The 19941-nt window shown below is 33.7% G+C and overlaps 1 protein-coding gene and 1 pseudogene across 1 annotated transcript in view; one reads left to right on the top strand and one right to left on the bottom strand.

Moving 5' to 3' along the window:
- LOC150095112 (protein phosphatase 1A-like) overlaps positions 1-19941 on the bottom strand; it is a 194716-nt gene that overhangs the window by 149650 nt on the left and 25125 nt on the right. Inside the window, exon 2 of the mRNA XM_090410848.1 lies at positions 9729-9800. The gene's annotated coding sequence lies outside the window, so the exon portion shown is untranslated. The remainder of the gene's footprint in view (positions 1-9728; positions 9801-19941) is intronic.
- LOC150095113 (5S ribosomal RNA) lies at positions 18707-18825 on the top strand (annotated as a pseudogene).

The following is a 19941-nucleotide window of genomic DNA, read 5'->3' as shown; positions in this document are numbered from 1 at the left end:
ATTTCTTCCTCATTTGCTTTGTTAGTTCCTGTAGTGCACATACCATATCTTTATGTTCCTGAAGATGACAATGTGACATTGTCGAAATATAGAAGTGATTCATTAAAGTTATCTTTAATTAATTTACTTTATATGCGTTGTTAATTCCGTAAATTAATTACCAGTTAAATTTATTAAAGGACTAAATAAATTCTAATGTAGATTTCTTATGACCACTTGTAATATTTCTAGAACACATTTGGAACAAATAGGACCTCTTCTGTACATCATATGACAAATTATATTTACCATACCGTATTTTAGATACAATATATATTCAGAAGTATTCTATGAGATATCCCGAAACAGATTACCGTATTTGCCGGCGTATAAGACGCCCTTTTTTCTTTTAAAATAGGTCTGAATGGAAATTTTCTCTGTTCCGAGTTACAAGATTTCTTTCTTGCTTCTTTGCGGTGTGTGAGAGCATTCCAGTTACATAGAGTTCAGTGGATGCCCATGCGCTGTCATAGACGATCACAGCTGTGTTCCTGTTCGTTTAAACTTCCCAATTCTTGTCGCAGTTGTTGTGCACGGCGATAAATTTCTCCGTTAAATTTTCTCTAAATTTCTTGCCAAATTATGGCTGAAAAACATCGGCATTGCTACAATATTGCATTCAAGCTACGTGTGATTGCGTATGCTAAAGAACATCAAACAGGACTGCAGAGAGGCATTTCTGTCTCAGAGAGGCTACCCCCAACTGAGAAAATGATAAGAATGTGGCAGAATCAGGAAGAGGATCTAAAAAAAGCAACTCACAATAAACATAACCTACAAAGTGGAACTGCAAAATGGCTAGAACTTGAGGCAGAACTGAATACTTGGATTTTAGAACACAGAAAAGCGCTACTTTCAGTGTCTACAAATTGAATTTCATTGATTCGTCATTAACGCAAGGAAACGAGAAAATTTTGAACTTGCGCAAATAGGAAACATGGACGAGGTTCTGCTGACTTATTCCCTCATATTCCCTCAAACAAAACTGTAGATTCCAAGGGCACAAAAAGTGTTACTGTTAAAACTTCTGGACATGAAAAAACTCACTACATGGTTGCTTTATTCTGCTGTGCTGATGGGACAAAATTGCTGCCACTATGGATTTTTAAAAGGAACACGCTACCCAAAGAAAAACTGCTTAAAGGAGTGTTTGTACATGTTCACGCAAAAAGCTGGATGGATGGAGGAGGAGGAATGAAGTTGGATAGATAAAATTTGGTCTAGGTGCCCTGTAGGACTGTTGAAGAAGCCTGCCCTGTTAGTATGGGATCAGTTTCGTTCTCACAGAACAGAAGATGTTAAAAACTCAGTTAGCTGTAATTCCAGAAGGTCTAACTAGTCAGCTTCAATCTTTAGATGTCTTTATTAATAAACCATTTAAGGGATTTATGAAGGGGAAGTGGAACAGCTGGATGCAGTCTTCAGATTTTGAGGTCACATCATCAGGAAGAGGCCTAGCACTTCACAAGTTTTTGAGTGGGTCAAAGCTTCATGGAATGCTGTGAAAACTGAGACAGTGGTTAAATCATTTAAGACATGTGGCATTAGTAATGCACTGGATGGTACAGAGGACAATTTGTTGTATGAGGACTCAGATTCTGATTTAGAAGAGGTTTCAAGTGTCTCTCCATTTAGTTCTGGAGATGAATTTCTGGATTTTGACGAAGAAGATTAAAAGATGAGACTCTTTCCTAGTATTTCAAACATCAAGTACTTATTACTTTATATTTGAAATACTGCAAATTCATTATAATATTCAGTGATAAAGTTTTTTTCCTAAAAAATGTCTACAAAAAAGGGGTGCGTCTTGACTGACTGCATGAATGAATGAATTGACTCTTCTTGCCATGTTGCCAGACTAGGATCTTGGATCTGTGGTCGAACAGTAATTAGTCATCATTTATGCTCTCTATTGAATTATTAGGGACATATCATTGAAAAATGGGGATATAGTTTTGAGCAAGTACATTTTTAAGGTAGTAAGTAGGATTTTGCATAATTTGTCGAACTCTGTATACATATATATATATTGGATAAAGGAACTACAGAATACTGTGATATCAAATTAGGTGCAAGTTGGAGAATACATGAAATTGCATCATTAAAGAAATATAAATCTTTACTGTAAGAAGGTATCTTAAATAAATCTGCTAAAAAAAACTAACATCTTAAATTAAATTAATAAATCTCAAATTAAACAGCAGCTGTAGCAAAATGTGTATACAAAATAAAACATACTGACAAAGAAAACAGATAGGATAAAAGTAAACAATTTCATTCTAGTAGCAAACTGAAAAAACATATAGTACATTTTGGCAAAGGAGATAAATATACAAAGTATGGTAGAAATCTAGATGAATATGGAAAATGCATATGAAAAATAAGTTATCTGATCAATGCACTTATTTAGAATTGTGTTGGTTGTATGTTAATAAAGAATTTTAATGGTTTGTAGTCAAGTCTTACTATAGCAAATACCACCATGTAACAAGCTAAATCACTTACTGTAATGAACTACTGAAAAACCCTGATAGGAAAAATGCTGTGCTAAAAGAAATTCACTTACTTAACTATCCACTATAACACCTACTTCTGTGATCCCTATGAGCTTGCTATAGTGAGTCAACTGTATTCAAGTTTCAAAAAAATGGAAAAGCATACGATAGGAATTTATCTTCTCAATCAAATAAGCATAATTTTATAAATTATGAATAAAATAAACAAAACATAACACTGAGTGCAGGAAAGATTGTATTTAAACCAATTTTAACAAATTGATCAGGTTAGAAAGAAAACAGATGATTAGAGGTGGCAGAAGGTATATAAAAATTTCGACAGAAATTAGATAAGCAAACAGGTGACATTGATGGTAAAACCATATTAAAAGTAAATATAATGAAAACAAACTTGACATGAATATTATTATTACACCCTCTATGGAGTTGGCAGACTCATTGTAGGTTTTTCATTCAACTGATAATACATTTATTGTACTCAATCTGAAAATCCTTGACACCCCTTGCATTAACAACATATTCTGGTAATGTGTTCCATTCACTCACAATTCTCCATGTAAAAAATATACTCCTCACACCCTTCTTCACCTTGCATAACTTCCAGGGATAGCACCTAGTACTTCTTCCTTTTGTCTCCTACTCTTTTTATAATCCTTTCTGGATTAATCTGATAAAATCCCATTACTAACTTAAATGTCTCTATCATATTGCCTCTTTTTCTCATATCCACCAAATTCTGCAATCCACATTCCTTCAACCCCTCTCTCCATCGTCAACATCCCAGAGTCCTGATATTGTCTTAGTCACTCATCTCCACTGTTTCCACATCACAATGAAAACCAGGTGATCAAATCTGAGCACAACAGACCAAGTGTGGTCTGACTGGTGTTTTGTACAGTGGCACACCCACCTGCTTATCCCTACATGCAGTGCCAAATTAAGAGGCGGGCTGACTGGGCACCCACCCAGGGTGCCAAACATAGGGGGCACCAAAACCAAGGCCAACACTCCTTTCAAAAATAATGACTAGCAAATTTCAAATTCAAAAAACAACAGTTTACTTCCAGAAAACATCAATTGGCTGTTAGAAACTTTACAATTTTTAAAAGCAAGCAATTTGCAGAATGTAGTTCCAAATACGTGGATCACATCAAGAATTTTGCTGCCAATTCCTATAACAGTAGCAACAGCTGAAAGAAGTTTTAGCAAATTAAAACTTATCAAAACATATTTGCGATCGACAATGGGGAGTGAGAGATTAAATTCTTTAGCCTTGTTACCTATTGAAAATGCTGTTGCTCAGAAAATAGATATTAGTGAAAGAATAAAAGCTTTCGCAGATTTAAAATCAAGTAAAAAAAATCTAAATTAAAATTGATTAAATTAAAATTACAGTGTCAAATCAATATTTGTTTGTAATCATTTTTATGTTTCTTTTTTATGTAGTATATCTGAGTGAATAAAAATGATAAGTAGAAATAATGAAGTTATGAAATTATTAATAATTCAAAAAAATACTTATACTTACAATTAGAAAGTACTTGTGTGTGTGTGTGTATAAAACTTAGGGACATCGCACATGGAGTCTGCCTGAGGCCCAAAATTATCTTCGTCCGGTACTGCCTACTATTACATGTTAGTGTATTCTTATCATAGCAGCCCTACAATGTGCAGTCATTGCAACACTTGCAGTCATCATCATCATGCATATCAAGGATTTAGCCCTAGTGTGGCCTGTTGCCTTAGAAGTCATCGTTGAATCGTTTAAGAGGACGTCCTGGTTTTCTTTTTCCTAAAGGCTTGTTTTGGTAATCTTTCTATTTTCATTCTTTGAACGTGTTGCATCCATTTATGTTTATATTTTTTAATTTTTTCTATTACTGGTTCTTGGTTTAATTCTTTCATAATTTCTTTATTGTCCAGATTTTGCTTCCATACAGTACGACTGGGGGCTAATGTATCGTATACTTTTAGTCTGGTTTGTTTTTGAACTAGGTTTGGTTTAAATATAGAGTTAATTACACCTGTTATTTTTAAATATTTTGCAATTTTTACGTTTATATCTTTTTCATATGAAATCATACATCCTAGGTAGTTAAATGAATTCACCTGTTCTTAGATCTTGTTATCTATTACTATCTTAGTTCTTGCTGGATCTTGTCCTTTAAAGGCCATAGTGTTTGATTTTTCTGTTGATATTATCATACCATAATCTTTGGCTATCTCATTTAGACACTTACAGTATGCCCTCTAAACTCAAGTCTACTGTCAGCCATGCCTTTGCAAAGTCCATGAATATCACTGTATATCATCTCCCTTATTTAATACACTTGTCACCTTATCATAAAATGCGAGTCAATTGCTAAAACAAGACATATCTTTTACAAATCCATGCTGAACATCATAAAGAATACAGTTGCCCCATCAATCCAATCTTGAAGTCTACTCCTAACAAATCACCTTGACTACAACTGCAATTATACAGACTGGTCTATAATTGTACACTTCTGTCCTAGAACCATGCTTGTGGAGTGGTACTATTTTGGCCTCTTTCAATTCCTTAGGAACCATGCCCACTGCAAGATATGTCATCCATTCTCACAGCCTTATTAACATCTAACCCAATCACATCTGATGTCTGACGGTTAGCCGAGTGGCTATGCACTTCGCAATCATATGCCTGGGAAAGGAAGGTCCTGGGTTCAATCCCCATCCCTGATGTGAGGAGCTTAAGGATCTTTCTCAGACATAGCCAAGTTAGCCAGTCTTGGATGTGGACAGCATGGTTTTTCATCCCACAAACAGGCAAACTGGCCCCTGGTGAACACACACACAGATACAGCCAAGAATACCTAAGACAATCCCTCTAGCCATAGCATAGGTCAGAATTGTCAGCTATGCCAGTCCCGAGCCCAGATAAAAATTGAGGTGGTACCATACCTCCCCATAAAAGGGGCTCACGGCCATTGAATCATACGGGGAAAAAAAAAAAAAAAAAAAAAAAAATCTGATACACCTCGGATTCTTTCACTTCCAATTCTCCTAATACTTATCTCTCTTCCACATGTTGCATGCCATCATTCACAATAATGAATTCTTGAATAACATTCAAGAATGTACAAGTAATGGTCACTGAAATCAACCATGAAATGAAAGATTAGCAGCAAGCAGGATGTCAGAATCAAAATTGTTCATTCTAGAAGACCAAGACATAAATCTGATATCCTGGCCTTCTAAAATAAAGGACAGGTTGATATCCAGCACAAAACTACTGCAATAATGAAATCTTGTACTAGACAGCAAACCTCTCCTTTAAAGATATGCTTCAAGAAATCTTTATGTACAGTTTCATATGAAAACAGACACAATATTGAAATCTTACAATATTGTAATAAAGTAAACCACCATGGCCAGTTTCTTGAAGCATATCTTCTTTAAAGGATAGAAAGCTATCCAAGAAACAAATCTGCTTTAAATAATGCAGATTTGTTTCAATTGACTATAAATTCCACATTTGAATTTAAAATTTAAAAAAAAAAATTATATATATATATATAAAATAAAGAGATTGTATTTCATTCCTACTGAAATATGTTCAATGCATTTCTACTGAAGTTTCATATGTTTTGCTAGAAACACACACAAAAAAATTAAATAATTAACCAAGTTTGAATCGTAGATTTTTTTCAATTAAAACAATGTTTCTCCCACATAGCTATTTATATGGCTGACAGCATCTTCAGGAAGATATTTAACACAAACAAAAAACTCAAAATTGTCCAACAGCCAATATTTCTAGAGTAAATCCTCGATTTAATGGACAAAATATCCGGTCCGTATGTAACGTGAAAATTAACACTGTTAATTTTAAAATGCTTTTAACCAAGATTTGCTTATAATTAAATTAATAGGTTATTTTTTGTTATTAATTTCCTGTTATTAAAGCTTATTTTCAGAAAAATGTTTATTTATTTCGATATAGATCGCAGACTTGTTTTTAGAGTCTGAAAACCATGGTGAGGTTATAAGCAATAATACGTATAGAAAACTTTTCTGTGAAATTAAACTTTTCATAGACACAGTACTTAATTACATAAAAGTTTCTACATAATTATGTAAAAACATGTAAATTAGCTAATTTATCAATTTTTTTAACATACACATTTGGAAAATCTACTTAATTATATAATGGACTTTCGGATTTAACAGACACCCCCTCGCCAGAATTAGTCCGTTATATCGAGGTTTTACTATAAACTGAAAAATACTGGATTGAGAGTTTAATCACGTGTATCATTCATTAGACACGTCATCTGCAGTCCATATGTTGTGTAAATTCTGTATATGACTGCTGGCATGGGAGAGGGTGTGAATGTTACATATTGTTGCACCTGATATCTTAGGAATATAGTAATCTCAGTTATCATGGTGTAACATGAAGAATAAATATCATAAATTAAAACCCCTGCATGAAAAAATGAATTATTTAATGGAAAATTTCTTGCATCCAGTAAAATGTATAAAACGTAAGGGTTGTTGTTAAAGTATCTGATAAAGGAAGGAATGTATTAATATTGTAATATGACTTAAAATAAGGAATTCTAACTAAATAAGGAGCTAACAAAGGAAAGTATAGATTAATATTGTAATACGATTAAAAATGAGAAAGTTAAGTAAATAAGTAGAAAGGGGTGAGTCATAAAATACGTTATGTGAGAGATTAAGTTATTAAGTAGAATTCATAGAAAAAGTTTGAAAGGGGATTAAGTCAGGCTAGCACAAGAAAAGCAAAGCTATCGCTTAGGGCCGATCCCCGGATTGAAACATTGAGAACAGGCTTGCCGATCAAATGACGTTTGGCGAGAAAACGCCACCCTAATTGGTCGATGATTAAAAAACAAGTAGAAGGAGGAGAAAGGAAGTAAGAAAAGGTGCCATTAGGGAAGCAGCTATAAAAGGGTTGGTAACCCCCACGGGGAAAAAAAAAAAACTTTTTTGGATAGTCACTTTTGGCCTTGGAGTTTGGTTTTGGTTCTGGTGGAGTTCACGGGGTTTTCCTGAGTGGCGACAGGGGTGATATTTCCTCGTCACAACACGGAAACGAAAGTGAGTGGGATTTCGATTCCCGTTTTCCCGAGTAGGAAGCAAAGGAAAAATTGCCATAGAGTCCTAGAGAAGGAGGGATCTTCTTCGTTTCGACACTAGTGATAACTACGCAAAGCAGAAAGCTGTAAAGAGATCGATGTCCTCGTTGCTAATAGTAGAGCAAATATATGTGTGTTAAAGTATTCCAGAGTTACGAGAAGTTATACCAGAGGTTCGTTTGGAAAAGGATAAAGGCCCATACGAAAAGCTCAAGAAAGGTACTGTAAATCATAACCTATGTTAGCTAGAAATTTGTCTGTGAAAAGTATCGTGATTCCAATACCGAACTGTTGAAGTTATACTAGGACTTTAGTATATGATAGAATGTGTTATGTGTAGATTGACTAGTGTTAAAGATTTGTGAATGATTAAGAGTCCTAAGGTATTTTTGCATGTCTATTATATTGCACAAGATATTTAAATGACATAATTGTGTGTTAGTGCAAATAACGGTATAACGGAATAGTGTAAATTAAGTAATTACGTATCCTAAGAATTGAATGCCTAATGTAATGTATAAAATAATTGAAATGTCACAAGTATGTGTTAGCAGTGAATGATTTGTTAATCTACTTCAGTATGAATAATCAGATAGTGTGAATTAATCTAATTTGTTCACATCAGGTGAATTTATGAATTAATGTGTATGGCGGCATAATCACAAATAGCCATTGCTTGTATTAATTTAATGTTAGTCTATAAGTATTTTAGTTTAGTATTTGAATTGTACCATGTTTAGAAACTTAATAAACCTTTTGTTCAGTGATAAAAGAGTTGTCTGATGTTGCTAATCCAATGCACTGCTTAAAATCATCGTACCGGGAAATTTAATGTTGAGGATAGAGATTAAGAGTCACGACTGCAATAACATTTAAATACTAAGAGATATATTCGAGATTGACTTTCTCCCTATTTATGACAACATAAATGGTGCAGCTGATAACCACTTGAAAATATTGTACTTAGTCACGCGGAAAATTTTAGTTGAGAATCGAGTTAAGTGTCACGCCTGCAATAGTTACACTTTCAGATATATTTGAGTTCTTTCTCCTTGTTTATGTATGTAATATCCTAAACTAAATATCCCAAAAGGCGCAGTATAAATACAAATATTAGGGGTACTACGGGGAGCAATAACTTAGATATTGGTATAAGTTTTGGTAAAATCTCGGGCATAGAAGTTGGAAGAATATAGATAAAAGGAATTTGTAAAATTAGAGTAGAAATCGTAAATTGGGACACAACAATATCACAGTAATTAATGACTTCCAGATCATTAATATTACATACACTAATGTTATATAGATGTGAATATTACCTATACTAATTAATAGCTTGCAGATGTATACTAATTAATGACTTCATTACCTCTCTCTCTATGCCAAAAATCAGAGTTTACACACCAATGTATAGGCTGCACATGATGTGCCTAATTATACACATTTCAATCCAGTATTTTTTCAGTTTATAGAAATAATGACTGTTGAGAAACGGTGTGTTTTGGTAGTTTTTGTTTATATTTTGGTAGTTTTAGCACGCACGCACGCACGCACACACACACACACACACAGTAAAATATGTCAGAAAAATATTCAGTTTTAATAATAATAATAATAAAAGTCTACAAACCTAAGCTGGTAATTATTAAAGTTGATCTAGTGAATTACTTAAAAAAAACATTCTGCATGCATAGGTTGCTTCAGTGTAATGTAATTTTTATATCTATGTTAGAAAGGGTGTCCTTTATTTTCCATAAGAATGGAAGCTTGTGATTTCTTTTATTATAATATTACTTACCTATTTAAGTTTAACAAATCTGCAAACAGCTTAATTACCAGACATTTAAACTCTTCAGATTTCATCTAAGGAAGAGCAGGTAGCTACTTCATCAACAGCTAAAATGCTGATCAAAAGACAGAATATACTGAAAAAAAAGCTACATATTAAGAGATCTACCGATTTTCATGCAGGTGGAATATTTTTTATACATTATGTAGCCAAGAAGAAACAAATATAATAAGCACTTACTTTTGCAACAGGGATGAAAAGATCAACTAACTTCAATATTACCATGGAGCAGCATACCACTTACATAAAGTCCTGTAAATAAAAATTAATTCCTTTAGTTTAAGATAAAATGCAAAATTTTAATCTTGTACATATCAAACATGGAAGAAAAACTGTTACTTGATAGAAATGATAAACACAATTTCCAGTCAACAGCAGCCTTTGAGAGGTAATACTCCCAACAATGATCAATAATCAGCAAAATGGTATACGATCATATATATACTGAAAGTAGGTATACTTATAGTAGCATAAAGGTGGTGGTAGTAGTGAAAGAGCAACAGTGACTCCCCAATCCTAGATCAAAGTCAAGAAACTTAGCTTACCAGAAACTCTTTTCTCAATTGAGCACTTCATTATAACATAAAACAAGCTGTTCTTGCAAATATAAGAAAAAAAGTGGCAGATGAGTCATAGATGAATGAATGATTGCAGTGGAATGGTGGAAAGTAGCATAGTGTTATATGGAAAATCTATGGTGAAACGTGAAAATGGAGCAGGTGTCAAAAGCATTTTTGACAACTGCTCCATTTGTGCTGGTTGGAACAAATGAAGGACAAGGAAGTGTGAAGGAGGTAATAAGGGATTTGTGAGTTATTAGCAGTGGCGTCGGATGCCCATTTTGGTTGGGTATGCTGTTCTGTGGCTTAGGCAACTCAAGATAAAAAAATTCATGTCAATTTGACTGTATGATTACATTTTTATTGACATATGAAAGTTTTAAGAGTGCATAGTGTATCAGCACTCATTCATTTTAATTGGTCCAATGCAATTAATTGTAACCAAATTTGTGTAGAGAGGGACACAATGTTTGTTTTAATATATATTAGAAAACAATGAAAGAGAATGGTATATTTGGTTGGTATATTCGAATTACTCAAAGGTGTAAATATGTGAACTATCATTATTAAGTCATGTGAGAATGGGAAACGTAAAGGAATGAATAAGTGTGAGTGGAAATACTTTCATTAACAGCAAACGAATTATTAATAATTAACATTTGTGAAATGTGTCCTGTAAGTTGCAGGGTGGAGCGAATAGCATGTGATCCTATAAAGTCTAGACATGTATAAATGAATTTATGATTGCATAATTAAAAAAAACTTATGAGGAGAGGGGAAAGAGATTTGTTTGCAAAATATAAATAACTAACCCATAATAAACAGTCACTGTATACATTTGGTAGTTAAAAACTACCATTCTAGTGCATTGTATTGTGAAATATGGAAGTATCTAAGGTACTCAGTTTTTGTATCTTTGTGCTTGCTTAGTAAATTTGGCAGAGGAGGACAAAGCATACCTCCATTGGCTACAATTATACAATCCATAAATTAAAGATATCAAGGAATTATATACTTGGTTTAATCCTTTATCCAAGTGTAAGCAAACAAAGTTTACGCCCGAAATATTTTCAGGACTGGGACAACTCGTATATAGAAGCTAATGACTTCACCTTCCCATAATGCATAGTATTATACATTCCTATAAGGATATGTGCGTTGCATTATGGGATACTAAGGCAAATGATGTAAAGTCACTAGCTTCTATATATGAGTTGCCCCAGTCCTGAAAATACTTCAGGCACAAACTTTGTTTGCTCACACTTGGATAGAGGATTAAACCAAGTACTTTATAGTATAACCAAGTGAAAAAACTTCCAACAATTATACAATTCACAAAAGCACTGGCAAAAAACAGGACATTCAGTAGACCATCAACACTGTTTCCCATTGTAAATATGGGCCAAAAAAGTTATAAATTGTTTTAGAAAATTATATATTAAAAATTATAATTATATAAATTATAATTAAAAATTAGTTTATATCGGTGTCCTAAATGCATCAGTTCACACTTCATGCATGCAAAACAGATGAAACTCAGAACACAAAAAACAGCAACTCATGACAATGACAACATGCAATTGGATTGTTTGACACAATAACCAATCAAAGCCACTGATTTCTGTGTTCTGTTGGCTCAGCACACACACACATCCTACTCGCCTTCTGGATGGTTTAAAACCACTGGAACACTAAGAATTTGACCCACTGTGTCATCTCTACATCTGCTCAAAGGGATCAAAGGTGTCCATATTTGTGACTGCATGAAGTGAAGGCAAAAAACAATTAGGGGAGTCTTTAACAGGAATAAATCCAAAAATATAATATATGTGATATTGCTATTCTGTTGGCATGCACCACACACACACAGCACATCCTAAATACATGCCCCTGGTTATTAGTGACAGTAAAGGGTGTGAGAGGGAGAAACTAGATTGCCAAAGTATAATAGTACACCGCTGACGAGAAGAGCAATGATCATGATTAGAATGCCTGCTAAAATGTGCTGGAAGAGAAGACTTGAGTTTGTGAATGTATGGGATAAATTTAAAGATAACAGCTGTTTACAGAAGATGGTCTGCATTTGAGTGAGAGCAGAAACATGATCTGGGTACACTGTTGATGAGAGGAGTAGAGTGTGTAGCCAATCAAAGAAATGAAACTAGACAGTAGACTGTGAGTGTAAGCAGGGCTTGAATACAGTTCAAACGAGGCAAGTAAACAAAGACAAGTGATGAGAGAATTTTCAGCCTCGTTTGAACTGTATTCAAGATATTTTTTTTCCCACATAATTTACACTTAAAAAAAATAAAAATATATCTCGTTCACACTGTCAAGTTATTTGATCATGGTGGCTGCTAACAAATTCATTAGAGAAGTTTTATTTTCAGAGAGTTGGAAATAAAACTTCTGGATCTGAAATCCTTAATTTAACCACTACATCGTTCTCTTTTAAAGACTTGCCGAAACAATAGCAACTTTGGTTTCTGCTTTTCCTAAAAGTCAAAATGTATGCCAATCATCTTCACTTCAAGTTTTTTTTCCCTATAGTAATAAAAAATTCAACCTTTTGTAACTCTCCACACCAACAGTTGTTCTATTGTCATTGTCGTAACATAATTTATAACTTTTAAACCTTTTTCTTTCTATATGAAAGACATAAATATCCGATTTTAAGTTCCAAAAATCTTTCTCTCACAGCATTATTATAAGGTTCTTTTCACTTCGTACATATTCCACTAAGTAACACACTTCTGGCTCTTGTTTCAGTCATGAAAAGATTAAAATGAGTGGTCATTATGTATTACAGTTCTTTACTTGAAAACAGAAATTATGTAAGTTCTTCATATCATATATGCATTTAAATTAAATTGAGTCATTTCCAATAACAATTTCTAATCAAATTAATGCATTTATTTAGTTCAATCTCTGTTCTCAGGTTTTATATTAATCTTAAACATATGCACTGTAATTTTTCTTAATATTTTTTATATATCTGATCCACACACAAAAGTCCACAAGACCTATAGCACATTAGTGTCATGTGTGAAAAAGAGAAATAAAAGAAAGGAGGAATCTGTTCACATTTTGCTTGAACAGCTGAGGGCTGTAATCTTTGGAGAAGGCTGTTCCAAAGGACAAGAGTAGATGGGAGGAAGGAGGAGGCAGTGAAGTTGGTTTAGTGAGTTTCAAGATGGACTGTAAAAGGGTGTTGGTTAGCAGTGGCTCTTGTTTTGGAGGAGAGTACAGAAATAATAGTGGCCAATTCAGCAGAGCACTGTCCATTAAAGTATCTGTAGAAAAGGCACAAGGCAGAAACTGAACATCTATGAGAGAGGGATTGAAGTGGGTATGTGAGAGAGAGACAGAGAGGGATCATTAGTCAGGCTGTCCTCTTCTGAATAGAATCAAGCAGCCTTAGAAAGGATGTTGTGCACTACTCCAAATATGGGAGCAATATTCCATGGCTGGGAGGATTTGGGCTTTGTAATAGAGTTAGCAGCTGCAAAGGTATGAAGCAGTGTCTGGTGTGAGAAAGTATACCAAGTTTTTAGGCGGCTGCAGAAGCTATAGTTGAAATGTGGTGTGCCAGGAAAGATCTGAGATGCAGGTCAGTCCAAGAAGAAAAATCTGATCATGTTTGGATATCTCAGTATTATTCTTTCAGTTATTTCTTGAATTATAAGCACAAAGAAGGGCAATTTGAAAGCTACTTCTTTTTCTTGTGAAGGGCAAATTTTGTCAGCTTGATACTACATATAATTATTCCATATTTATGGGAATGGGAAAAAAAAAAAAATCTTCTTTTAACCATCTCCATCGGTTTCTATCCTGAGCTTGTTGGTGCCAAAGAGTTCCAACTGTTTTTATCATCTGACCATCTTCTTTCAAGTCTTCCAGGTGATCTTTTACCTTCATATGGCCACCACTCCAGTATAACTTTCGTTCATCTACTGTATTTGAGTCCTATAATGTGTCCCATTACATTTCTTTTTCTATTTCTTTCAAATCTCCAATATCTAAAAAAAATTGTTTTAGCTCTTATTCAAAAATGAAGACATTTTTGATTTTATCTGTGAGTTATGTTTAGCAGACATCTTTCGATTCTTCATTCTGTTTTTTTGCATTATATCTATTATTTCCTTTTTGATTGGCCAGGTTTTTGCTCTGTATGTTCATAACAGGCAATACACATTGGTTGAACAGTCTTGCTCTGTTCTCAAGTTTTATTTTGCTGTTTAAAAACTCAATTTTCTGACCATCACATTCCTATTCTCCTTTTGACTTCATCCATAACTCCTTGTATCTTCATTGTTAATAATTTTCCTAAGTATACATACTCATCTACTATTTCAATTTCCTCATTGTTTACCTTAACACAATAACATTGTGTTAAGGTAAATATGTCTTTAATCATATCCTTTTCAGTTTATCATTATTTTTGTTTTCTCAGAATTAATGTCTAATCCAATTTCTAATGATGTAACTGTTAGATCTTCTATCCTTTCTTTTAAATCTTTCATATTGTTTGCAATAAGAATATCATCAGCAAACCTCAGGTTATTTAATTCCATTAAATTGACTTCTTTATTGGACCATTCTAAATTACTCATATGTTCCAGTTAATGTAAAGAGTTTGGGAAGAAGTGGTGTCTCCTTGCCTTATTCCTTGGTTTATGTGAAATTTTTTGTTTATTTCATTAAGAATGATATTTGATGTAGCATTTCCATAAATATATTTTATTATGTTAATAAATTGTTTTTCAATGCCATAATCTCTACGAGTTTCTATTATTAATGATGTTTTATGCAACCAAAAGCTTTGTTTTTAAATCTTTGAGGGCCATATGAAAAAAAAAACATTGTATTCATTGCATTTTTCAATAAGCAGGCTTATTGATTGAATATGATCTATTGTACTGAAGTTCTTTCTGAAACCAGCTTGTTCAGAGGATTGTATTGAATCAAATCTTGTTTCTAATCTACTGAAAAGCTTATAAATGTGAGATAACAAACCAACAGGTCTGTAGTTCATCATCAAATTCCTGATATATACCCTCAAGGGGTGTACAGGATATGATAGTACTGCATGAAAAATTACATCATTACTAACTTCCTATCTACAATTTTCCTCCAAATCAGTCTATTACTGTCACGACTCCAACATTATCATATCTTATATTTCTATCTTCTAAGACACTTTTTACTGTATCAATCCAGCTATATCTTGGTCTTCCTCTGGGTCATTTTCTTGCCAATCTGGCAGAGAACACTTATTTTGCTAATCTTTCCTATCCCACCTGAGATTAGCTCTGCAAAACACATTCCTGGATGCATAGGTCTGTAGTTTTCTAGTTTTAATTTACTTCCTTTTTTATGTAGTAAAATAATGTTTTGCATGATTCCATATTTGGGGTGTTTCTCCTTTTTTAAATACATCTATTGAAGAGGATTTTCAATTCTTGTTTTAGAATATCTCTGCCTTCTTTAATCATCTCTATTATTAAACCATCCTCTCCCACAGCTCTATTGTTTTTCATTTGTTTTAATGCTTTTTTCAATTTCAAAGATTTCTAATGGAGGTATATCAGAGGAAGAATTATAATTCTTTCATTCTCTAATAATAATCTGGGACACTAATGGATCTTGTAATAAGAGCAGATGCTGGTTCAATATATGACTTTTTACTCTCCTTAATACAGTTTTGTATTATATCTTCTGCTCAACATCTTTGATCTATATTTTCCCATGCTTCAAAGACTCCTGCTCAGCACCTAAATTAAAAATACTTCTCTTTCATATTCCCTTAATGTATGAGGTGACATTTCCTGTAGTTTCACAGACCATCAAGATTACATAAAATTCCATTTCAAATTCATGAACTTTCAGTCTCTTCTTTCTCTTCCATCATATTCAATGCTACATACATCCTTTCCTGAAACAGGAAATATACACACACACAAAATATTCAATGAAAAGTTATATTATACCTTTACTAATATCTCCCACACAAATCTCACAATTCAGTTTTCCATACTTATCTTTTATTCTAATTTCCCCTTCCTCATCATGGCAGTCACTTCTCTGGCTTGCCCTTATACTCCTCATGCAGTTGATAGAAGCCACAAACTAACTGGCTTCCATTTACACAACAATTCACAGAAAAGTGAAAATTCATTAAAGCTAAACTGTGAATGTTCTTGTAGTCAGATATAACTTAACATGACTATTAAATAAGTTAAGACAATGTCTTAAGACACAAAAATATACAATCCATCTCCTTCTTAAAAATACATTAACAAAATCAGACTAAAAATCTGATGTTTTATTGACACAAAAAACTATCATACAGGAAGACAAAATTATTTGATATCAAAAAAAAAAATTTTTTTTTAAAATAATAGTTTGAGAAGGAGTGGAGAGGGGATACTGATAATGAGTAAATATGTGAAAAGCAAGAAATGATAAAGCATAGAACATAAGAGAATAAAGCAAAGCAAATTTGGATGGCATGCCTAAATGAGGAGGAAAAACAGCATTTAATGATGGTAGTTTGTTTTCTAATGAATAATTCTCCTTGGCAGAAGTTTTGTCCTTGGATTATGGGACGACAGTGATGAGATACTGGATGAATAACTGTCCTTGAACCTGTGCCTTGTAAGCTGATGTGATTTTTTCTGATAATAATGAATTTAGTCTTTCATTAATCTTTCTCCTTCAAGTAATGTACTTGTGATCCAACTTTTTTTTTTCTTTTTTGTTAGCAAATTTCTATACATTCAATTCCTTTTAAGCTGAGGGTCATGCTTAGCTAATGCATTATTATTTTTATTTTGTAGAGTTTTCAATCACAGGAAGTAATATAGTACACTAATACTATGCATCCATAGCAACTTTGGAAAAACTGCTAGCATTGATTGAATACCTACAGGTCATAACTGTTAAGAAATATATCTCTATGGAACACTGTTTCAAAGACTGGAAATAAAGAAGATGAATAAGAGGAATGAAAGTGAAATGAGTCAAAATGGATGGTGTGTTTTAAATGGTTCAAATAAAAGTTGAAGAATTATATAGAAAAGACTGGGATGCACATTAAACTGCTGATGAACTTCTCAGAAGATGCTTGTCATTCTTCATGGCAGGATTCCTCCACACCTGAAATTTATGGATATTTCTCACACTACCACCCACTACTACCCAAGCAGCAAGTCGTTTTAATGGTGAGTACTATTGCAAGCAGCTATAGAAAGACTTGTTTGATGAGGAACAAGGTCAGGGTTACAAGAGATTGCGCGCACGCACGCACACACACACACACACACACACACACATGCTTGTCCCTGAATTGGCTGCCACTATTCCTCTACAAAAATATCTATTACTGTTTTATAGATCTTAAACAGGCATTCAACTCAATAAACAGAGTAACTTTATTAAGAATATTAAAACAGAAACAAATCGAAGATTCCTAGACTTCCTAGAAAAATATTATAGTCTCACAGAAGCAATAACTAAATTTAACAGTATAACAACAGATAAAATATACGTCAGTAAAGGGGATGTCTCATCTCCCCATACCTTTTTAACATCTACCTAGAGGATATGGTTAACCAAGCTTTGGAAGGAGAAAAAGGAGTCAAACTATATGGTTATAATCTTAATAACATAAAATATGCACATGACGTTGTAATGATAGCAGACACAAAAGAAAAAATGGTGAACCTGATAACCATAAATATGGACAAAACAAAAATCTTGGTAATTGGAAAAAACAAAGAAAAAGTAAACTTCTCCTTGAATAGATCAACAATTGAACAGGTAAAACAATTCAACTATTTAGGAACAGTAATAACAGAACACTTAGATACCATGACCACTAATAAACATAGAATATTGACTGCATGGTCATCATTTAATAAACTAGGTAAAATCCAGAAAAATAATAAAATCTCCAAACCTCTAAAAATGAAATTATATAATGCAATTTTAATACCCACTGTGCTATATGCTTCAGAAACTTGGACGCTCAAGAAGACAGAGATATGAAAACTGGAGGCTTTCAAAATGAAATGTCTCAGAAAAATAAATAAACAAAATGGACAGAAAAGAAAACAAATGAAACAATAATACAAGATCTAAAATATACAGGCTCATTAATACAAGAAGACAACTTCAATGGTATGGCCTTGTTGAGAGAATGCCATCAAAAAGGATACCCAACCTTGCTCTGTATGCAACATTAAAAGAAAAAAGAAAAAAAGGAAGACCAAGAACTAAACGGATAACATCAATAAAGGTCAACTCCAGATTACAAACAGACAGCTCACGAGCCACGCAAGAAACCGAGACTCCTTGGAAGTTGTTGTAGAAGCACAGAAGACTCAACCCGTACCCGACAGAAGAGGACAGTAAATAAATAAGCATTCCTCTACTTCTCTCTAATCATGTACAAACATGAGAAGCTGTTGGTCTCTATCCATAGATCATTCAGTTCCATATTCAACAAACCCACTATTCATCTCTTCATTCCATATATATCTAATCCTTTGGAACAGTTTTCCCAATATCATTTCTTCAAATAAATACAATCTCTTCGTCAGCAGCTAGATTGGATTGAAAGCACCAGTTCTTGTCTGATCACTGAAGTTAAGCAAACCTGAGCCCAGTTAGTACTTGGAAGGTCGACCACTTGGGAACTCTGGGTGCTGCTGGCAATAACTGTTGGTCTGGTTGGTCAAGTAGTTAGCATACCTGCTCTCCAACCAACAAGTGTGTGTGTGTGGGGGGGGGGGGGGTTCAAATCTTGCCATGGACATTTGTGATTGTTTATAGGCGGGAGCTGAATTTCATTGCCCGGCGCAAGACTACCGTCCCACTTATTGGAAGCCTGAAGTGACTGAAAAACTTCCATATTTAGTCTCTAGAGCAGGGTTTCTGGACTATGTAAAAATAAAATTAAAAAAATAATAACAATAAATATATAAAGTTGATAAAAAATAAAAAAATCCTTAGCCCACCCACAGTAGAAATGTACGATAGGTTTAGTAATAACCTTTCATGGTGGTAACACACACACACACACACAAAAAAACTCCAACTCTTAAATACATTAATAGATTCCTTTCTTCTCTCTCTCTAATCATTTGCTCACACATAGCTACTAGTGTATTAAGTAGTTCAAGTCTAGAGATGGTGCAACACCAGGGCAACTGCATATATGTAAAAAAAAAATTAACACACACACACACACACACACACACACACACACACACACACACACACACACACACACACAAGAAGCGGAAAACACTTGTATAAGAGAGACATGAGACATGCACTTGAATGTTGCATCAGGAGCCAGGAGATGTTATTACAGTGAGACCTAATGCAGCATGTCAAAAACTACATCATCTTGGAACACTGAGAATCTGCATGCAATTTCAGCTAAAGTATGCAAATATGATAATGATACAAATTTCAATGAGTGTGGCTATGAAACTGATAAAGGGGTGAACCTGTATGCTTTGAGCTTAGACTCTTTGAACATGTCTAGGGTCAAAAAAAGAGAAAATTGTAAGTGTACAAAAAAAAAAAGCCAACAGGTGCGAGCAGCATGAAGGGATTGAGTTTGTTGCTTTGATGAATACATAATGACCTATAAAATAGTTGGTGCTAACAAAACCTGGCTCTCAGAGTCAAATGTAGTTACTGTAATTAAGTGTATAAGGTATAAATTTTTTTTAGGAATGATAGAAGGGATACTATAGTCCTGGCAGTTCAGGTGATGGGGACTAAGAAATCCATCACCAAATTACTCATAGGTATTAAAT

Source organism: Typopeltis vanoorti, chromosome 21 (assembly GCF_054136105.1).
Source record: "Typopeltis vanoorti isolate ZY-2024b chromosome 21, IOZ_Tvanoo_1.0, whole genome shotgun sequence".
Taxonomy (NCBI): domain Eukaryota; kingdom Metazoa; phylum Arthropoda; class Arachnida; order Uropygi; family Thelyphonidae; genus Typopeltis; species Typopeltis vanoorti.
The sequence above is the reverse complement of the archived record's forward strand: the minus strand, read 5'-3'. Positions and strand labels throughout refer to the sequence as shown.